The following is a 23,876-nucleotide window of genomic DNA, read 5'->3' on the forward strand; positions in this document are numbered from 1 at the left end:
TGAAAATATTGTAAAATGCATCATATGACATACTCTACACACCATGACATTTATGTAAAATAAATTACATGATATTCAGACCTTGCAGTGCTGAGATCATAGGGGGAGTATAATTTCGGCAGGATTAAAATAATGCTGCCAAAATTATACTAACCCCATTTGAAGCCCCCTGTTGAAAATATTGTAAAATGCATCATATGACATACTCTACACACTATGCCAGGGGTCGGCAATTAAGTTTGGCCGCGGGCCAGATTTATTCCAAGCCATTACATGGCGGGCCACAAGCACTTGGCGGGGGGGGGGGGGGGGGGGGGGGCCTGACATTCAAGTGGGCTGATGTGGGTGAAATCTGTGGACTGACCATTGGGGGCGCTATTAATGATATACCTGTTTGTTAAATAAAAAAAAAACAAACGAATAAAAAAAAAAATAACAGAATAGAGAAGCTAGCAGTTATCTAACAGCCCGTGTCAAAAAATCTTTAATACATTTTTCTGTTTTGGAAAATTAAGTTTCTAAATAAAGAGCATTTTTGAGACGGACTGTCCGATTTTTTTTTTCATTATAGTTCAACCTCCCGGGCCAGATGTTTCTTGCTTGCGGGCCGCATCTGGCCCGCGGGCCGCCTATTGCCGACCTATGCACTATGCCATGAATGCAAAATAAATGACATTACATTCAGACCTTGCAGTGCTGAGTTCATAGGGGAAGCATAATTTCGGCAGGATTAAAAATAATGCTGCCAAAATTATACTCCCCCCAGTCAAAGCCCCCTGTTGAAGATAGAATAAATTGCATCACGGGACATACTCTACACACCAAGCCATGAATGAAAAATAAATTAAATGACATTCAGACCTTGCAGTCCTGAGATCATAAGGGGAGTATTATTTCAGCTGGCTGAAAAATAATGCTGCCAAAATTATATTCCCCAATTTGAAGCCCCCCTGTTGAAGATAGAGCAAAATACTTCACAGGTCATACTCTACACACCATGACATGTATGACACATAAATAGCATGACATTCAGATCTTGCAGTGCTGAGATGATAGGGGGAGTATAATTTCGGCAGGTTTAAAATAATGCTGCCAAAATTATACTCTCCCCATTTAAAGCCCCCCTGTTGAAGACATAGTAAAATGCATCACAGGACATACTCTACACACCAAGCCATGAATGAAAAATAAATGACATTACATTCAGACCCTGCAATGCTGAGTTCATAGGGGAAGTATAATTTCGGCAGGATTAAAATAATGCTGCCAACATTATACTCCCCCCAGTTTAATCTGATGAAGATATAGTAAAATGCATCACAGGACATACTCTACAAACCATGACATGTATGAAACATAAATTGCATGACAGTCAGACCTTGCAGTGCTGAGATCATAGGGGGAGTACAATTTCGTCAGGCTTAAAAATAATGCTGCCAAAATTATACTCCCTCCAGTTGAAGCCCCCCTGTTGAAGATATAGGAAAATGCATCACGGGACATACTCTACACACCATGCCATGAATGCGAAATAAATGACATTACATTCAGACCTTGCAGTGCTGAGTTCATAGGGGAAATATAACTTCAGCAGGTTTAAAAATAATGCTGCCAAAATTATACTCCCCCCAGTTGAAGACCCTTGTTAAAGATAGAGTAAAATGTATCACAGAACATACTCTACACACCATGACATGTATGAAACATAAATTGCATGACATTTAGACCTTGCAGTGCTGAGATCATAGGGGGCGTATAATTTCGGCAGGCTTAAAAATAATGCTGCTAAAATTATACTCCCTCCAGTTGAAGCCCCCCTGTTGAAGATAGAATAAAATGCATCACAAAACATTCTGGCCACACCATGATATGTATGGAAAATAAATGACATTATATACAGACCTTGCAGTGCTGAGTTCATAGGGGGAGTATAATTTCGGCAGGCTTAAAAATAATGCTGCCAAAATTATACTCCCCCCATTAGAAGCCCTCCTGATGAAGATATAGTAAAATGCATCACAGAATATACTCTACACACCATGCCATGAATGCGAAATAAATGACATTACATTCAGACCTTGGAGTGCTGAGTTCACAGGGGAACAAATATAATTTAAGCAGGATTAAACATAATGCTGCCAAAATTATACTCCCCCCTGTCAAAGCCCCCTGTTGAAGATAGAATAAAATGCATCACAGGACATACTCTACACACCATGACATGTATGTAAAATAAATTACATGACATTTAGACCTTGCAGTCCTAAGATCATAGGGGGAGTATTATTTCAGCTGGCTGAAAAATAATGCTGCCAAAATTATATTCCCCAATTTGAAGCCCCCCTGTTGAAGATAGAGCAAAATACATCACAGGACATACTCTACACACCATGACATGTATGACACATAAATAGCATGACATTCAGATCTTGCAATGCTGAGATGATAGGGGGAGTATAATTTCGGCAGGTTTAAAAATAATGCTGCCAAAATTATACTCTCCCCATTTATAGCCCCCTTGTTGAAGACATAGTAAAATGCATCGCAGGACATACTCTACACACCAAGCCATGAATGAAAAATAAATGACATTACATTCAGACCTTGCAGTTCTGAGATCATAGGGGGAGTACAATTTCGGCAGGCTTAAAATAATGCTGCCAAAATTATACTCTCCCCATTTAAAGCCCCCCTGTTGAAGACATAGTAAAATGCATCACAGGACATACTCTACACACCAAGCCATGAATGAAAAATAAATGACATTACATTCAGACCCTGCAGTGCTGAGTTCATAGGGGAAGTATAATTTCGGCAGGATTAAAATAATGCTGCCAACATTATACTCCCCCCAGTTTAATCTGATGAAGATATAGTAAAATGCATCACAGGACATACTCTACAAACCATGACATGTATGAAACATAAATTGCATGACAGTCAGACCTTACAGTGCTGAGATCATAGGGGGAGTACAATTTCGTCAGGCTTAAAAATAATGCTGCCAAAATTATACTCCCTCCAGTTGAAGCCCCCCTGTTGAAGATATAGGAAAATGCATCACGGGACATACTCTACACACCATGCCATGAATGCGAAATAAATGACATTACATTCAGACCTTGCAGTGCTGAGTTCATAGGGGAAATATAACTTCAGCAGGTTTAAAAATAATGCTGCCAAAATTATACTCCCCCCAGTTGAAGACCCTTGTTAAAGATAGAGTAAAATGTATCACAGAACATACTCTACACACCATGACATGTATGAAACATAAATTGCATGACATTTAGACCTTGCAGTGCTGAGATCATAGGGGGCGTATAATTTCGGCAGGCTTAAAAATAATGCTGCTAAAATTATACTCCCTCCAGTTGAAGCCCCCTGTTGAAGATAGAATAAAATGCATCACAAAACATTCTGGCCACACCATGATATGTATGGAAAACAAATGACATTATATACAGACCTTGCAGTGCTGAGTTCATAGGGGGAGTATAATTTCGGCAGGCTTAAAAATAATGCTGCCAAAATTATACTCCCCCCATTAGAAGCCCTCCTGATGAAGATATAGTAAAATGCATCACAGAATATACTCTACACACCATGCCATGAATGCGAAATAAATGACATTACATTCAGACCTTGCAGTGCTGAGTTCATAGGGGAAATACAATTGTAGCGGGCTCAGTGGTTTGAATACCTGGTGCTAATTGAGATGTTGAAATATTTTTAATTGGGCGCCAGTTATTAAATTAAATTAATTAGATTAATTAATAAATTAATTAATCAAATTAATTAATAACACAAGACATCTCAGGGTGTGGTTTCTACAGGTGACAGAAATTTTCATAACCAAGTTATCCAGGAAAACACACTGAAATGACAGGTTTTGTAAAATAAAAGTATTTATTAAATCACACAGATATGAGTAAATAATTCATTAAAAAGTCATAATGTAGCCATTAGATATCAAATCATAGTGTAGAATAATAAATGAGAAATAAAAGAACAAACACGTTATAATACTGGTATGAAAGGAATAAAGATTAATAACTATTAAGTGAATATTTCTAAATAAGGGTCTAAATGTAATGAGGTCAAACTAATCAAATGAGAACACTAAAATAAGTAGATAAGTAAGATATTTTACGGCCTACAAAGATCATCCCTTTCGCCAAATAACTAAAAATGAATCTATACTAAGAAAAGAGTTAAGGATAATAACCAAACTGGACTTGACCAACCAAAACACCAATTACTGAGAGAAATACCCAAACTGCCTTACTCTGAGACGTCTACAAAGGGGGTCCCCATCGGTTCGGTCCGCTGTTTAAACCTCTTGTTCGGCTGACATCCTGCACCCCTAGAAGGTCCAGTGTGGATCCATCCGCAGGGTAAAGATGGTGCTCTGTGGGCCAGCGGCGCACCTGGTCGACACCCACTTCTAGTCTCTGCACAGGGAAAGCCTTCCCTGGAGCTGGCTCGGCTGGCGTACCCTCTCGGTGATCCGTCGGTTGGTCTAGTTGGTTTACTGAACTATATTAACTATCTTGGCAAGCAGGAGAACTCCGTAGATCATAAAATAGCTTAGTTATTTAAACTAGGATAACTAATACCATTATGCTTGAAGAAGATTAAATGCACTAGTCTAAGAAAACTAACTTAAGATGACTAAACTAACAGTCTATCCTTTCTCCATCTCTGGGCTCCCTAACCTCTCTCCTCTAACTGTTTTCCTCAACTGCTTCTCCTCCAACTCCTCCGAACTGAACTCCCTAAACTCTACTGGAAACTCTAAACTGGAAAACTGAACTGTGTCTGCCCAGTTTAACTATTAGACTCTGTGGCCTGTTTGGCCCCTGAGCTATGATTGGCCCTGTGGCCCAAATGTCTGTGTTTTGATTGGTCTAGGAGCAATTTCAAACTTTGGCAGGGAAGATCTTATTCACAAAGGGCCATAAAACCCCCCCTCGCTCACATGGTCAGCATGCTTCAGCATTTTTCTAATAGATCAAACCAAAAGAAAACTCAATTAAACAGTGGATCAAAATACATTTTTCAGCATATCAGTTTGTGAGGATAAATTCAGGAAACAACAATCTTACAATTGAATCACAATAAATGTAATATATATATATATTTTGCCCACAAACAGTTTTGTAATACTCAAGATAATCTTAGGAATACAATGATGGATGGTACTCTGTCAGAAAGAGATCAAGAGTCATGTTATTATTTAAACCCAATTAAATCACTTAAAAGATAATACATGGTTAAACCACTGATAACCAAATAAAGCTAAATTATCAAATGCTAGTTAAACCTTGTTGATTCAGACTTGAATGTGTAAGAGAATTTAATCAGGACACATCCAAACACATATACCATATACCAGACACATATACCATTATCTAGTAAACATTCTATAAAACACCTTTTTTATATAGTCAATATATATGTATTTTAAGCAAAATCTTCTCAGTGAGAAATTCCTCTTCCCTCTGCTGTGTTTAGATAAGCGGTTGGCATCGGAATTTACAATGGTGGGGGAAGGAGTTCTTTCTGCACCCCACAGAATTTGAGCCTGCAATGTTGAAAATGGAATCCCAAGCTTAGAACATTTCTCTTAATTTCATTAATCTTATTTCTAAGTGATTGCAGAAATAACTAGGCACAAACCCCTAAATTGGTACAACATTTGGTGAATTAACAATTTCCAAGGCATTAATTAAGTTTTGACACTCTCTTAAGTCCGCAGTCCCGTCCTAGTGATGGTGTTGCAAATGTTCCAAATGTTTACATTAACTCCGAGGTTTATGACTTGGAGGAATGTAAACAGAATTTTACCCTAAACTCGCATTTAGGGCTCTCGAGCGAGGCTGAGTGAAGAAATAGTCAGTAAATGTCATTTTGAAATTTAAGGTTGTTTGAAAAAGATTACTCCAAGGTTTTTTTAGAGTGTTCTTCTGGGGTGATTGTAAAGTTAGAACATTCCTTTTAGACCATAAGATGGGGGTAGTGTGTGTGTGTGTCCAAGCCATGAAGAAATCCTCTGGTTAATCCACTACATAATTTAAGCAGGATTAAACATAATGCTGCCAAAATTATACTCCCCCCTGTCAAAGCCCCCTGTTGAAGATAGAATAAAATGCATCACATGACATACTCTACACACCATGACATGTATGTAAAATAAATTACATGGCATTTAGACCTTGCAGTCCTGAGATCATAGGGGGAGTATTATTTCAGCTGGCTGAAAAATAATGCTGCCAAAATTATATTCCCCAATTTGAAGCCCCCCTGTTGAAGATAGAGCAAAATACATCACAGGACATACTCTACACACCATGACATGTATGACACATAAATAGCATGACATTCAGATCTTGCAGTGCTGAGATGATAGGGGGAGTATAATTTCGGCAGGTTTAAAAATAATGCTGCCAAAATTATACTCTCCCCATTTATAGCCCCCCTGTTGAAGACATAGTAAAATGCATCACAGGACATACTCTACACACCAAGCCATGAATGAAAAATAAATGACATTACATTCAGACCTTGCAGTTCTGAGATCATAGGGGGAGTACAATTTCGGCAGGCTTAAAATAATGCTGCCAAAATTATACTCCCTCCAGTTGAAGCCCCCCTGTTGAAGACATAGTAAAATGCATCACAGGACATACTCTACACACCAAGCCATGAATGAAAAATAAATGACATTACATTCAGACCCTGCAGTGCTGAGTTCATAGGGGAAGTATAATTTCGGCAGGATTAAAATAATGCTGCCAAATTATACTCCCCCCAGTTTAATCTGATGAAGATATAGTAAAATGCATCACAGGACATACTCTACACACCATGACATGTATGAAACATAAATTGCATGACATTCAGACCTTGCAGTGCTGAGATGATAGGGGGAGTATAATTTCGGCAGGCTTAAAATAATGCTGCCAAAATTATACTCCCTCCAGTTGAAGCCCCCCTATTGAAGATAGAATAAAATGCATCACAAGACATTCTGGCCACATCATGACATGTATGACACATAAATAGCATGACATTCAGATCTTGCAGTGCTGAGATGATAGGGGGAGTATAATTTCGGCAGGTTTAAAAATAATGCTGCCAAAATTATACTCTCCCCATTTATAGCCCCCCTGTTGAAGACATAGTAAAATGCATCATATGACATACTCTACACACCATGACATTTATGTAAAATAAATTACATGACATTCAGACCTTGCAGTGCTGAGATCATAGGGGGAGTACAATTTCGGCAGGCTTAAAATAATGCTGCCAAAATTATACTCCCTCCAGTTGAAGCCCCCCTGTTGAAGACATAGTAAAATGCATCACAGGACATACTCTACAGACCAAGCCATGAATGAAAAATAAATGACATTACATTCAGACCTTGCAGTGCTGAGTTCATAGGGGAAGCATAATTTCGGCAGGATTAAAAATAATGCTGCCAAAATTATACTCCCCCCAGTCAAAGCCCCCTGTTGAAGATAGAATAAAATGCATCACAAGACATTCTGGCCACATCATGACATGTATGACACATAAATAGCATGACATTCAGATCTTGCAGTGCTGAGATGATAGGGGGAGTATTATTTCAGCTGGCTGAAAAAAAAAATGCTGCCAAAATTATATTACCCAATTTGAAGCCCCCCTGTTGAAGATAGAGCAAAATACTTCACAGGTCATACTCTACACACCATGACATGTATGTAAAATAAATTACATGACATTCAGACCTTGCAGTCCTGAGATCATAGGGGGAGTATTATTTCAGCTGGCTGAAAAAAAAATGCTGCCAAAATTATATTCCCCAATTTGAAGCCCCCCTGTTGAAGATAAAGCAAAATGCATCGCAGGACATACTCTACACACCATGACATGTATGACACATTAATAGCATGATAGTCAGACCTTGCAGTGCTGAGATGATAGGGGGAGTATAATTTCGGCAGGCTTAAAATAACGCTGCCAAAATTATACTCCCTCCAGTTGAAGCCCCCCTGTTGAAGACATAGTAAAATGCATCACAGGACATACTCTACACACCATGCCATGAATGCAAAATAAATGACATTACATTCAGACCCTGCAGTGCTGAGTTCATAGGGGAAGTATAATTTCAGCAGGATTAAAATAATGCTGCCAAAATTATACTCCCCCCAGTTTAATCTGATGAAGATATAGTAAAATGCATCACAGGACATACTCTACACACAATGACATGTATGAAACATAAATTGCATGACATTCAGACCTTGCAGTGCTGAGATCATAGGGGAGTACAATTTCGTCAGGCTTAAAAATAATGCTGCCAAAATTATACTAACCCCATTTGAATCCCCCCTGTTAAAGATAGAGCAAAATACATCACAGGACATACTCTACACACCATGACATGTATGAAACATAAATTGCATGACATTCAGACCTTGCAGTGCTGTGATGATAGAGGGAGTATAATTTCGGCAGGCTTAAAATAATGCTGCCAAAATTATACTCCCTCCAGTTGAAGCCCCCCTGTTGAAGACATAGTAAAATGCATCACAGGACATACTCTACACACTATGCCACGAATGCAAAATAAATGACATTACATTCAGACCTTGCAGTCCTGAGTTCATAGGGGTAGTATAGTTTCGGCACGCTTAAAAATAATGCTGCCAAAATCTCTCCCCAGTTGAAGCCACCCTGATGAAGATAGTCAAATGCATCACAGGACATACTCTACACATCATGACTCACAAGAACTTGTGTAGGACCCGTGTAGGGCTGTATACTTTAATAGGACAATTTTATAGTCTATGCGGACTTTGACTGTAAACCAGTGCAGTTATGATAGGACTGGACTAATCTGGTCAAATTTTCTAGTTTCAGTAGGGACCATGGCTGCAGCATTTGGAACTAACTGAAGTTGCTTTAAGTTACTGTAGGAACATCCTGACAGTAGTGCATTACAATAGTCTAGCCTTGAGGTAATGAAGGCATGTAATCATTTTTCTTTGTCATGCAGGGATCAGGCATTTCTTAGCCTGGCAATGTTATGGAGGAGTAGAAAAGCTGTTCAAGTAACACTAGATATGTGTTTAGCGAATGCCAAATCTGAATCTTTAATAACGCCAAAATTAGCTGCTGAACCAGGTGTGACTAAGAAGTCGGCCAGATTTAACATTACGTCTGATAATTTATTTCTTGCAGCTTCTGAATAAAAGAGAAGTTTAAAGTTCAAAACAAAGCCGTTTAACTCTCTAAGGAGAGAAAGGAGCTCAGCATTGTGCTTCTCAGAGCCTGAAACATCAATCAACAGCCTTTCCTGCATTCAAGACACAAATGAAGGAATCCAGGGCCCACTGCACCAGCATATGATCTCACAATGGGTCTCAGAATAATGGGAATTAGAATAATGGAGAAACCGTTTCATTGAATTAGAATAAATGCTCGAATTTTTGTTTTCTGTGAAGAGTGTTCACTGTGCAGTATAAAGTCAGGGTTGAGTAGAATTTCTAAGTTGTAAAATCAATCATGGGTAAGCAGCGCGACCTCTCAACCGGAATAGTGGCTCAAATTCAAGCCCTTCGCCAACAAGGCTTGACCCAAACTAAAATTGCTGAGCAGCTCGGCATCAGCCAGTCTTCCGTCTGCAAAGCTCTCAAGAAAAACTGCAGCAAGCGCACCAACTGTTCCGGCGTCCGAAAAACTTCTGCTCGCGACAACAAGCAGCTGAGAAAGATCGCAGTCAGCAACCGGTTCAAGTCCACTTCCGAGCTCACCGACTTGTGGAACAAGCAGACCGGCGCTGACGTCTCCAGATCAACCACTTACCGTCGTCTGCGCGAACTCGGCTTCAAATCTCGCGTTCCAGCAGTAAAACCGATGCTGAACAAGAAACAAATGGAGAAACGGCTGAAGTGGGCCAAAGAACAGGACGAGTGGACAGCTGAAGACTGGCAGAAAGTGGTCTTCAGTGACGAATCACGCTTCTGCATCTCCTTCGGTGACCAAGGTCCTCGTGTCTGGCGTCGTGGTGGCGAAACCTACAACCACGAGTGCGTGAAAAGATCCGTCAAGTTTCCCCAGAGCGTTATGGTCTGGGAATGCATGTCCGCTCGAGGTGTAGGGAAACTCTGCTTCCTCAAGAAGACTGTCAATGCTGCCGTATATCAAGATGTTCTGGAAACGTTCCTGATTCCGACTGTTGAGGAACAGTTCTGCGAAGAAGACTTCATATTTCAACAGGATCTTGCACCGGCTCATGCGGCAAAGTCGACCAAAGATTGGTTCACTAAAAAACAGCTTGAAGTTTTGGCATGGCCGGCTCAATGTCATTGAAAACCTTTGGGCCATCGTCAAGCGGAAAATTCGCGACAGAAAGCCTACTACGCTGGACCAACTGAAGCAGAACATCGCCACTGCCTGGGAAGCTGTGAGTGCGGAAACTTGCGACAAGCTGGTCAAATCGATGCCGCGGAGACTTCAGGCAGTCATACAAGCCAAGGGGGCAGCCACAAAATACTGAGAAAGTGATGATTGTAATTATAATAAAAATTATTCTAATTCAATGAAACGGTTTCTCCATTATTCTAATTCAATAAAACAACAGTGTCACAGTTAAATGGCCTAAATGGGCCTTTTGGAAAGCTCAGCTGAGCAAATTTTTCCAGGTAACGAGTTCTGTGATTAGTCTAACGAGTAGGACAGATGCGGTGAACACCTGATTTGCTTTCTGCACAAAAAATGCATTCAAAGAATTTCATGATTGCACTATTTCAAATTATTCTAATTCGTTGACCAGCACCTGTATATTTAACTGTTTGTTTATTTAAATGTCTTTTTCCCCAAAGGTACACAAAGCCCTATAATGGGCACTGTGATGTTTTGACTTGTGCTCTGCTGGTAAAACTTGGGTCCAGTCATTCACATAAATGTTACTTTGACACATACCAGGCCGCAAAAATGGTTTTCTCAAAGTATAACATATTTTCAATGTATACTGCCTCTGCCCTTACTTTTTAAACTGGTGCTGATGTAGCAGGTTGAAGATCACTACATGATGTAGAGCATGAGGGTGCCAGTGAGAGAGGAGGAGCCTTCAATTGCTGACACAACCTCCTTCAGTTTTTTTACAATATCTGGTAACTTTAAGTAAAAAAAAAAAAGAATACGATTAAAGAATTTGTGGGATGTCACATAACTTGTTTTTTGTTGAGAGACAAATAATACATACTGTGGTATGTTACATACCTTTAAGTGCTGACACTATGTCCTCAATGAGCACAGATCTCTTTTTCGGAGGCTGCACAAAGCTCTCTTCACTCTCAGCATCTATCAGACTCTTTAACACAACAAAGCAAATTTGCCAGTGTTAAATCAGCAATGTGAGTTTTAAATGTAACTTGATTTACATGTTAAAAACAGAAACCTGAGTGATTAAAAACGAGTGAAAACAGAATTCCCTGAAATCAGCTCGCACACACCCGACCTCTCTCTTCCTTTGTCACGTGACCCCGCGCGGTTGCGCGCAAGGCACACTAGATGTGCTGCAGCAGCAGTTCAGTTCAGCGAGTCTTCAGCACGGCAACAGATAGGCTTCTTCTCCCCCGTGTCCCACCAGCCAGGTAACATACACATCAAGTAAAATTGTACCGTTTGCCCTCTAAGCCCAACGTGAAATCATTTTGTTGTGCAGTAAAATGTCTCATACAGCACCACGTGCGCTAAAAAGTGCCCTTTTTCCCCCAGAGCACTTGCCCCCAAAATGTCTGTGCACACCACTGGCTGAAACTCACAATTTCCAGTGAATTATTTATGGTTGTGGATTCCAGGCCAACAACTCTTACATCTGAGTCTGTATCTGTATCACACAGTGGAGGGGCTGTGTTGGGATCAGAGCATTTTCTCTTCCTGAGATCTTCTTTAAGAGCCTCAACCATGTGCTTTTGTGCCTTTTTGACAGTGTGTGAGCACAAAATTAAATAAAAAATGTAAAAATGTTAAACTTAGAGACACCCACAATCACAGAAATCGAAAGAGTTCTGCTGATGTCACGATCAAGTCAATTTAATTTTTGTGCTAAGAATGGTCTATTATCCAAAAACATCTAGTTAACATTGTTTCTGTGGTCAGAAAACTACTAGTAATAAATCTGAGGAGGAATGACAGTAATAGCCTACAATATGTAATTATACAGCTGATGTATAATGGGGAACCGCAATGTAGGCCTGATCAAAAAAGGTGATGTAATTGATGATGACCAATAAGTAACCTGATGAAGGTAATAATCATAAATTTGGAAAATTCCCAGAAAACTACAAAGGAAGCAACAAGATGCCATAAACCTAAAGTAATGCAGATGTTTGCAGTATAATTTGATAAATGCCAGGATAACAAGTTTTTGTAAGATGGTAAACACAGGATTATACTTTTTATTCATAATATATTTCTATTGCATTTTCTATTGTTTTTCTAAACAGTAAAGAAAAAGCTAAAGTTAAGTTAACTTTGTTTAAATTGTCCAGGCCTGCATCATAGGCAGGATAATCTAATATAATGTAGCATAATATAATAACAAACATAATATTATAGTAATAAATAACGTCTGCCTTCATTATGTCTGTGAATCATACAATTGTGCAAGAAATACCTTGCACAATAAGGCATTCAGGTTAGGTCTTGAGTTCACAATTTCAAGCACCTGAAAAAATACAGTTCTAAATAAATACTGATTTTCTTATATAAACTGACACAAACTACTTATAATGAAACACAATTGGATAATATTCTTGTTAACAATATAGTTGTAGTGAAAAAATAGTAGGCTTCTATATTAAAGGAATAATGCTTTGTAGTCAAAATTGTAGTCAACCTTTGCCTTATTCTTTGGGTTAACACGAAGTGCAGTAGTTGTGATGTCTGGGTTCTAAACGGAACCTGTAAACATAAAACAGACTTCAAAGGTCCACGGTGTATAAAAAAACTAGCAAGTTAATGTGCATGCATTTAATTCTCAACAATTAATTAACAACTGTATGAGGTAAATCAAAATGCTGCAAAAATACCTTTCTTGTAGGTTCTTCTGTATGTGAGGACTTGCTAAAATCACTAGAGCACAGAAAAAGTGATCTTACAAAAAAACATAAAGGAATTGGATACATCATGTCTAAGCAGAGCACACAGTATAATATACTTTTACAACACTGCTAGAAGCAGTGTGTTGCAATCTTTGGGACACTTGGCTGTAAGTACTGGTCCACTCATGGCAATCAACAGACACATTTAGACAGCTAGCTAAACCGTATCAAAGCTCAGGTTACGTCACATTCAGATAATCTTGTGACCCTTTTTAAAATTCTTCAATATTTTTTGCACTACTTTAGCAAAACTGTGTATGTGTACACAACAATACCTTTTAACTAGTAATTACAAATAAAACTGAACATGTGACTAACCTTTCCTTTCGTTTTAAGGGTTGTTCTGCTTTTGTTCTTCATGTTCAAAAAGATCTGTTGAAACATACTACATTTTATTACAACGTATTATTGCACATATTATAATATTACAATATTAGAAAGTTTTTATTAGCCTCTAATAATGTGAGATAAGTGTCACTATTGGGAAAATGTGCATGATTTTGTCAGGGTATACTGTTTTCAGGAAATGTACAAATATATATATATATATATATATATATATATATCTTGTTACAATATAAGTAAGTTATACACTATATAAAGTTACACAAAAATATACACCATCTAGCTTGCCATTTTTATACGTAAACAGTTCTTTTAAATCATGTATTGCACTTTGGAACAACTATATTCATTACATACTACTTAAAACAAAAAGACACTGAGATTTGAATCTAATGAAGCTTTGCACTGCACTGCACAGCCTCTGCTAGCTTGCTATCTAGGTTATCTCACTAGCTAGTTAGCTAGTTAGTTAGCAAACTAGCGTTCACAGTGGTTAGCTAGCTAGTTAACTAACATTCACATTCGTAGCTTAAAGTTAAAACGATGGTCTTATTTGGTTTTGTCGTCATTTACATTAGGTAAGATCACATGTTCTGAACTCTGTGCTACTTATTTACTAGTCCACCATCAGATAACGTTTTCAAAAGTCGTTCACCAGCCCTTACCCAGCCACTGCGCCCTACTAATAAGAGCCCTGCTCATTCAGCGCAGCTCCCCGCAGCCTTCAGCTGCTCCGCCTCACCCAGACAGAGGCTGCGCTCTAACTAAGGCATACCTGCTGAACAGTGTTGGGAGTAACGCCGTTACTTTTTTTCAGTAACGAGTAATCTAACTAATTACTCTGACTGTAACTATAACGCCGTTACCATTTTCTGACACCCCGTTACTGCACGTTACTTTAGCCGCTCTATGAACTTTTTTTTGTTTTAACTTCGCTTTGCCCTGGTTAATCCCTCCTCTTTCCACCGGAGTCAAGCTATCCGCGCTTCGGAAATTCCTAGTCGAGTCATCCGTGCTTTAAATTTAGATGCGCGTATACGCGCGATTTTACGGTAAACAGACGCGCAGGCGGAGAGCACGCTAAAAAACACAGAGAAGGGGAGACCGAGGGGAGACATACATTAAGCCCAGAAACGAGAAGAAAACGGAAGAAAAAATAACTCACCTCACTGTATTTTGTGCAGTACATTATCTATTTGATATAATACCATAACAATCCCATCAGTGTTAAAGAGAGAGAGTTTTATATTAATATTATTTTTTCAATCCATGCTTCAAATTAAATTTCTCATTGTTTTCCCATAATGCCAAAACAGGTCCACTACCATTTGAAAGAGTCCATCCTAGGGTATCACCTCTGCAAGTATGGGCAAATTCCACTGTATTGTTTATTTTATATTAATTAAACAAAATTTTATGCACGAATAAAATACATTCCTCATGATTTTCCCATAATGCCAAAATAGGTTCACTACCATTTGAAAGAGTCTGTCCTAGACTATGACTCCTGCTAGTTTGGGGGAAAAAATTTTATGCTCAAAAATGTTTTTTTTTTCATGATTTTCCCATAATGCCAAAACAGGTCCACTACCATTTGAAAAAGTCTGTCCTAGGCTATGACCACAGGATTCAAGGGGAAATACTGGCTACCACACAAGACCACAAGGAAAAGGAGAACTTTGACACTTGGACTTCGTTGTACTTTGTTTTATTTGTTTTGGCATTATGGGAATATCATGAGAATTTTCATTTAAAGCATGTGTTTAAAAAAATTAATTCAAAATAAACAATACAGTAAAATCTACCCAAACTTGCAGTGGTCATAGCCGAGGAAAGACTCTTTCAAATGGTAGTGGACCTGTTTTGGCATTATGGGAAAATTATGAGAAATTTAATTTTAAACATGAACAAATAAATTAATATAAAATAAACAAAACAGTAAAATTTGCCCAAACTTGCAGGAGTCATAAAAAAAAAATACAATTTATATAAAATAAACAATACAGTGAAATTTGCAGAGGTGATAGCCTATGTTGTACTCTTTCAAATGGTCATGGACCTGTTTTGGCATTATGGGAAAATCATGAGAAATTTATTTTTAAGCATGAATAAAAAAATGTAAATTTTTTTTATAAAAAAAACAATACAGTGAAATTTGCCCAAACTTGCAGGAGTCATAGCCTAGGATGGACTCTTTCAAATTGTAGTGGACCTGTTTTGGCATTATGGGATATTAAAAAAATATATATATTTTTTCAGCATAAAAAAAGAAAATTATTATAAAATAAACAATACAGTGTAATTTGCCCAAACTTGCAGGAGTCATAGCCTAGGACAGACTCTTTCAAATGGTAGTGGACCTATTTTGGCATTATGGGAAAATCATGAGAAATTTAATTTTAAACATGAATAAAAAATAAAGAAAATGAATATAAAATAAACAATACAGTGAAATTTGCCCAAAATTGCAGAGGTGATAGCCTATGTTGTACTCTTTCAAATGGTAGTGGACGTATTTTGGCTTTATGGGAAAATCATAAGAAATTTAATTTTAAGCATGAATAAAAAATAAAACAAATAATATAAAATAAACAATACAGTGATATTTGCCCAAACTTGCAGGAGTCATAGCTTAGGACAGACTCTTTCAAATGGCAGTGGACCTATTTTGGCATTATGGGAAAATCATGAGGAATTTATTTTATACATGCATAAAATTTTGTTTAATTAATATAAAATAAATAATACAGTGAAATTTACCCATACTTGCAGAGGTGATACCCTAGGATGGACTCTTTCAAATGGTAGTGGACCTGTTTTGGCATTATGGGAAAACAATGAGAAATTTAATTTGAAGCATGGATTGAAAAAATAATATTAATATAAAACTCTCTCTCTCTCTCTCTTAAACACTGATGGGATTGTTATGGTATTATATCAAATAGATAATGTACTGCACAAAATCTACAGTGAGGTGAGTTATTTTAATCCGTTTTCTTCTCGTTTTTGGGCTTAATGTATGTCTGAATTAATATTACCGACTGAAACGTGTCTGTCTCCCCTTCTCTGTGTTTTTTAGCGTGCTCTCCGCCTGCGCGTCTGTTTATGTAAAATCGCGCGTATACGCGCATCTAAATTTAAAGCGCGGATGACTCGACTAGGAATTTCCGAAGCGCGGATAGCTTGACTCCGGTATTTTGGCATTTTGGTAAAATCATGAGAAATTTAATTTTAAACATGAATAAAAAATATATATAATAATAATAATATAAAATAAACAATACAGTGAAATTTGCCCAAACTTGCAGAGGTGATAGCCTATGTTGTACTCTTTCAAATGGTAGTGGAGCAGTTTTGGCATTATGGGAAAATCATGAGAAATTTAATTTTAAACATGCATACAATTTTTTTAATTAATATAAAATAAACCATACAGTGAAAATTGCCCACACTTGCAGAAGTGATAGTCTAGGATGGACTCTTTTACAAGGTACTGGATCTGTTTTGGCATTTTCTCGTTTCTGGGCTTAATGTATGTCTGAATTAATATAACTGACTGAAGCGTGTCGGTCTCCCCTTCTCTGTGTTTTTTTAGCGTGCTCTCCGCCAGCGCGTCTGTTTACCGTAAAATCGCGCGTATACGCGCATCTAAATTTAAAGCGCGGATGACTTGACTGGGAATTTCCGAAGCGCGGATAGCTTGACTCCGGTCTCTTTCCGGTGAACTCGAGCTTCTGGCCGCTGTGCCTGTGGTTTGGCGTGGTGAAGTGAGGCACAATTGTGACGATTTGCGTGCTCTAATCAATTCAGTGATTGCCGTGGACAGGCCAATTTCCGATGTAAGGACGTCAAGCTCTTTTTAGCTGCTTCGGTTTTTGTGGTGCTGCTGCTTTCTCTTTTAGAGCTTAGATTCTCTGCCCGAACCCGACCTAACCCGAGGACCGACCCGAAATCGGGCTCCTATTTTTATTTTATATAATCACAATGTTGCTAAGTAACCAATTATTATTGTTCACTAAAGCCAACAAAATAGCGAAAACTGAAAGTGAAAAAAACATTTGTGTTAACTGAATCTAATAAAAACGGTAATTAAAAGGAAGAAACATAACTATCTGGAACTGTATTTTGTGTTTATAAAACTAACTAAAACTGAAATTACTGATAGAAAACCCTAATTTTCGTGTTTAATTTACTTATAAGCGCTGTTTTCACTCATGGAGTTGCACAGCGGGCGGTGTTGTGCCGATTCTGTTTGCAAAGCGGAGTCAGATTCAGCAGGGAGTCGGATACGGCAGAGCAGCAGCAGCCCGCGGCACCTCGTGGTCAGTGGCGTTAGTCCTTGTGTAAAGCGCTCGCGCTAGCCGCAAAATACAACAGAAAACACTGAGAAACTGCAGAATTATGTATGGGATTAGAATATGAGCGCCAGGCAGATGAAAGTGAAACAGGAGATACAGTAGGTGAGAACATTTACCTGTGAGTAGCTCATACCAAAACAGGCAAATCTCTCTCTTTCTCTATCTCTCTCTTTCTCTCTCACGTTTCTTAGACTGATCTCTCTGATAAGATGTGTGAAAACTAAAAAAAACTAGCAAGTCCACTCTAAAAACTTACTGAACAGAAAAAAAAATAATAAAATTAAACTATAATAAAAATGAAAAATGTAATCACATAGCTGGGCGCACGTGAACGCCTCCGCGTTTGACTTGCAGCACTGTGTGTAGCTGTTCTTAATCATTTTAATTAAATAATAGTTACATGCTTCTATGTTACAGTGTTAATTAACATAATTCTAATTATATTTCGCTCATTCAATCAGCCGGAAAACAGACAGTTTATGGGGCGGATCGGTCGGGCTCATAATGACAGTTCATGTTTCGGGTTGGGTCGGGCTCCGGCAAAACGTGCACGGCTCGGGCTCGGTCGGGTAGGATTTTTTGGTCCCGATCTAAGCTCTATTCTCTTTTGGTGAAGCTGTTATATTAATACCATTTTTACGGTCATTCGATTGTTGTTTTTGTCCATTCTTTTGTTTTGTTCATATATAAATATTTCCTTTGAGTGTGGCTTGGTTTGTTTAATTTCATCCCCAGACACGCTATTCCGTTTTTTTCCGTTTTAGTAATTTTCTTTGGTTGTGTGGAGAATTTCGTTTTTTTTTTTTAATTCGTTAGATTATATTTTTGTCAACATTTTGGGTATATTTTCGTTTGTTATTTTTCTAATAATAATAGTAAATACATAATTGATTTCCTTTTTTTGACGGGCAAATAATAAAAGTAATGCCATAGTTACTTTTACTGGTAACTAGTTACTTTTATAGTGGAGTAACTCCATTAGTAACTCAGTTACTATTTTGGAGAAGTAACGAGTAACTATAACTGATTACTATTTCAAAGTAACGTGCCCAACACTGCTGCTGAATGATGATAACTCCCCGTGATCACTGTCCCAAAGTTTTGCTTTCAATTCTGTAGAATTAAAAATCCAAAAAATAACACTATTTCTAAATATAAGCCTATTGTAAGATTAATTATATTACAAATTTAAAATGCATAAATTAGAGTAAACTGTTTAACAAAGCTTATGTAGAGTATGGTCATTATGGACATAATTTTCACTGCTCTTTATGTTCTATGTACTTGGGGACAAGGAAAAAAGGCCAACACGATGTGAAGCATGCCAGTTTGTATTTGATGCAGATACAAATCTTAAAAATGTCTCATTTTTTTAATGATTCGTTTGTCATGCCAGATTAAAGACATTCTTGAAAACCCAATTTACATTTATCTAGAGAGACAGCAGATAAAGAAGGGGTTCTGAATGACATACAGTTTGGAGCAGAGTACAGAAAATTAAGACAAACTGGCCAACTATGTGAACATGATATTAGTTTACTGTGGAACCTTGATGAAATTCCAACTTTTAAAAGTACCAGATTTGGCCAGTTCAGTGTCAGGTTATTGAACTACAGCCTAAAGACAGGAAAAGGACATTTGTATGCCATGTATTTGGCTTGGAGAAAAGAAACCAAACATGCACTCTCTCCTTTGTAGATAAACTCTCTTATCTCTACAAAAGGATGAAAAGGATGGTATCGCATGAAGACATCCACAGAATAGAGAACAGCGGTCCAAGGTGTTTGCACTCATATGTAGCTCAGACTCTGTTGCCCGCCCATTAATTCAGAACACTGAACAATTCAATGGGCTGTATGGGTGTGATTTTTGCTGTCACACAGGTGGAGGACCCTATCCATTCAGAAGACCAGAACCTGTTCTCAGATCTGAGGCAAAACATTATGACCATGCTATGTCAGTCATGGGGTGAAAGGCCCATCTGTATTGATGAGGTTAAAAAACGTTTTAGATGATTGATGGCTTTTTTCCTGAGTACTAACATAGTGTTTGTCTTGGTGTGACTCCACAGAAGGTGAATATGTGACTGGATTCAATAAATCACAGCAAAAAGTATATGCAGAAAAACAGAAAAAAAAACATAAATTTTGGAAAGCTTCAGAGTTGAGGTCATTTCTTCGTTTCTATTCATTGCCACTTGTATGTAATGTTAATTCAGCAGAAATGGTCATCCAGTTTGAGGTGCTGTATGGCACTGCAAATGTGTTGTTCAATGTACACCTGCTGACACACATTGCAGCCAGCGTACCAAAATGGGGTCCTTTGTGGGCAACTTCTAAAAATTTTTTTCATTCAATGGCACTCTTGTGAAGTACAATGGAACTAAACATGTGCCTGTCCAGATTGTAAAGAGATTCCTTAGGTGGAATAGTCTATCTAAAAGGGGAGTAAAGTGCATAAAGAATGCAACCAATGACATCAAAGATCTCTTCTCTCAGCTTCAGAACATCAATTGTTTCAATACCAAATCAGAATACCTCAGTGGAAATGTAAGGGTGTTTGGTACTGCTTCAAACTGAGTGTCTTTATAACACAACCTAGCCACTAAAGCCTTTAATGATGGTCCAGTAACAAAGTCCACGCATTAAAGTCATTTCCTTTTAGATGATGTATATTTCCACTCTGATGGTAACAACAGGTTGCAGAAGATAAATAATTCTATTGAAGAATTACAAGATGGAAAACTGTAAATTGTGCAGGTGAAAAAACGTGCTGTGTGGGGGTGGAGGAGCTTGTTAGGTCAGAAAGAAAACTCAGTTAAACACTTCATCTATGTTCGTGCATGAGGTATCTGAGTCAAATACATGCAGGGTTTATCAAAGGAAAATGTGTCATGATCAAGAGCAAAAAACATATGCCATTCCTCTACCAAATAATGTAGAGAGAGACTGAAAATGTTTTACAGATCCAAAATGAGATTTTTGTCACATTTAACATAAAATTATGGAATCACATGGAAAGATCTATTCAATAGAGAGTACTGAGTTGGTGCTTTGGGGATGAGGTGGGGTGGTGACCATCTAATACTCTGACCTTACTAATGCTTTTCATGCTGAATGCAATCAAAGCTTTCTACAGAGAGTAATGACAACATGCTAGAATAATTTTAATACCCTTGATTTCTGTAGAAACAAAAAATGAGCAGGTGTTCCAGTAGTTATAGTCTATATGAATTAATGCTTTTTTTCATTTTATTTGTCACGTTGAAAAAGACAAACAATTTGAAGACAATAATTAATTGCTTGTCAAAAATGTGTACACATGTTTTCATATGTTCAATATTTATGAAAAATTAAATACATTAGAAAATTCACTTTAGATCTGTTTTCTTTCTGTTTATTTTTAAAGTTGGAAGTGTAAAACTACAATAATCAATACTATAAAATACTTACTTTATACTACAATACTTAATTTAAAGAAAATTTTATGTGAGAATGAATGTAAGAATGTTTTTAATAATACACCGATACATACATACATACATATTACATGACAATAATGTACATTTTATTGCCTGAATGTAATAGGAAAGTAACTCGTTTAATTTAATGTGACACTGGAATCATGTTTGCTTTAGAATGTGAGTGAAGTCCATTCAATTGTTTACGTTGGATTAAAGCATAATATAAAAAGCAAATCTTTCATTTTATTATATTTGAAGTAATAACGTAAAAATGGTTTCATATTTAAATATACATTAGTTAAGTATACTTAATATTTGACAAAAAGCATCACAGGAAATTTTGTTTTCCAAATTGTACCATAGCATAGTGTAAAAGGTATTTCTTTTTTTACAAAATATACTTTTTAAATAATATACTTAAAATAGAATTATATGTAAAAACACTTTGGTTAAATTTGCTTTAGTGTGTTTAGATTTAAATGTATTCTCTATCAACACATTAAAGTATAATTTAAGATGTATTACTTTAAAATACATTTTATAAAAATACAAAAAAGGTATATTTTATGTGTACTTTTCTAAAGTATAGGAAATGGAAAATATAATTTTAGTATTCTTGACCTTTTTTAAATATACTGTCAGTGCTCTTAAAAGTACTTCGTATTCACAAAGAAGTGAGAGAGGAGCTCAGGCTAAGAATGTGTATGCCTTCATTACCTCAGGGTCAGACTATGCGCTACTGTCAGAATGTTCCTGCAGCTAGTTCAAAACGCTGCAGACAGGATCCTTACTAAAACTAGAACATTTGATCATATTAGTCCAGTCCTATAAGCATTGCACTGGCTTCCAGTCAAATTCCGCATAGACTATAAAGTTCTCCTGTTAATGTATAAAGCCCTACATGGGCTCGCTCCTGAGTATTTGCGAGACCTCATCACTGCGAGACCTCATCACTGCCATTACTTAGATCACAATGTGCTGGTTTCTTATAGTTCCCAGAATTTAGAAGAGCTCTGCAGGAGAAAGAGCTTTCTCTTATAAAGCACCCCAACTCTGGAATAATCTCCCCGAATATGTTCGGGACACAGTCTCAAGACAAAAAAATTACTTGTTTAGTTTAGCTTTTGGTAATTAATGTTTTTCTCATTAGATAAGGTTGCAGATCCAGGGGTTCATGGATATAGGGAATTGTGGTAAACTGAGATGCTGGTGCTGTGGAGTGGGTGGATGCCGGTGTTTCAGGGTGCCTCCGTGTCTATGCTACCTTCTGGCTCTCTCCCTTTAGTTAGGCTGTTTTATTCAGATCTGCCGAAGTCATTAGCCACACTGATAATGTTTTATATTTTCTGTTTTACACAAATCCATTCAAAACGAATTCCATCTCTCTGCTTTTCTCCGAGTCACTGACTGCCCACCTGTCTGACCCGATACCGAGGGATGCTGGACCCTCATGTCCCCTGTCCGGCCAGACTGATGGAAGTTTCTGAAGTCAGCCTTTTCCATCACCTACCACAGATCAGCTGCTCATCATCCATCTTACTCTTCACTACAGATTACATCCAAGCCCACATGAACTGTAACTGCTTCCATTAGTGGCGCTGTTATACTCCTGTTATACTATAAAACCTATGTGGATGAGGAAGAGGACATTTTAAAAAGCCGTTTGGCCAGTGGTAAGAAGGTCACCACTTATATGTGAGTCTAGGTCCTCCCAAGGTTTCTTCCTCCTCCAGCTCTGAGGGAGTTTTTCCTTATCTCTGCGCTCACTGGGGATTCTGTATTCTGTATTTTCTATGTTTAATGTTTTGCCTGATTCTTTCCCTTTGATCATGTAAATAAATTTGATTTGAAATTTGATATAGAACTTTGGGTAGCCTTAAATCGCACCTGTCAAGACACCATTTATCACAATTAAAAGGAAAAGAAGTGTTAGCATTTAAATTTCCTCAGCATCGCCTGGCCTCGGCTTCTGGGACTTTAGCCCCGATTATTTTTTTAAGCTGTATTATTAATGAGGAGACAGGCCACTGGCCGTGTGTGAAGGGAAAATCAGCTTGCTGGTTTTGCGGAGCGCGGCGGGCTAGTACGGAAGCCTCATAGTATATGATGTCTATGGGAAGCTAATAAACTACACATTATAGTGTTAAACATTATATATCAGGATACGCTGAAGACACCCAGCTCTACCTCTCAACCAAACCTAATGTTGCACTTTCACCTTCATCCCTCATTGACTGTCTCGCTGAAATAAAACGTTGGGACAGAAGTCATTTGGATTCATTTTGGATTCGACACACTTACAACCTGAAGAAGAAGAAGTAGAAAAAGAAGAAGAAGTTTGAAAAGTGAGCTTCTTATGATGTGCTTGAAATACCAGTTTGGTGATTGTGAACATTAACTTTTATTTTAATTTCTGTTTGGTTTCTTGTCAGAATGAATCCTGACTCCAGTGCAGTGAAAAGTTCAAGAGAAGCCAGAAAACTGGAAGAACTGTAAAGCGGAAGACATCAGATATGAATCCATGCGTCATTTATTTTATAA

This window comes from Astyanax mexicanus, chromosome 24 (genome assembly GCF_023375975.1).
Source record: "Astyanax mexicanus isolate ESR-SI-001 chromosome 24, AstMex3_surface, whole genome shotgun sequence".
NCBI lineage: Eukaryota > Metazoa > Chordata > Actinopteri > Characiformes > Acestrorhamphidae > Astyanax > Astyanax mexicanus.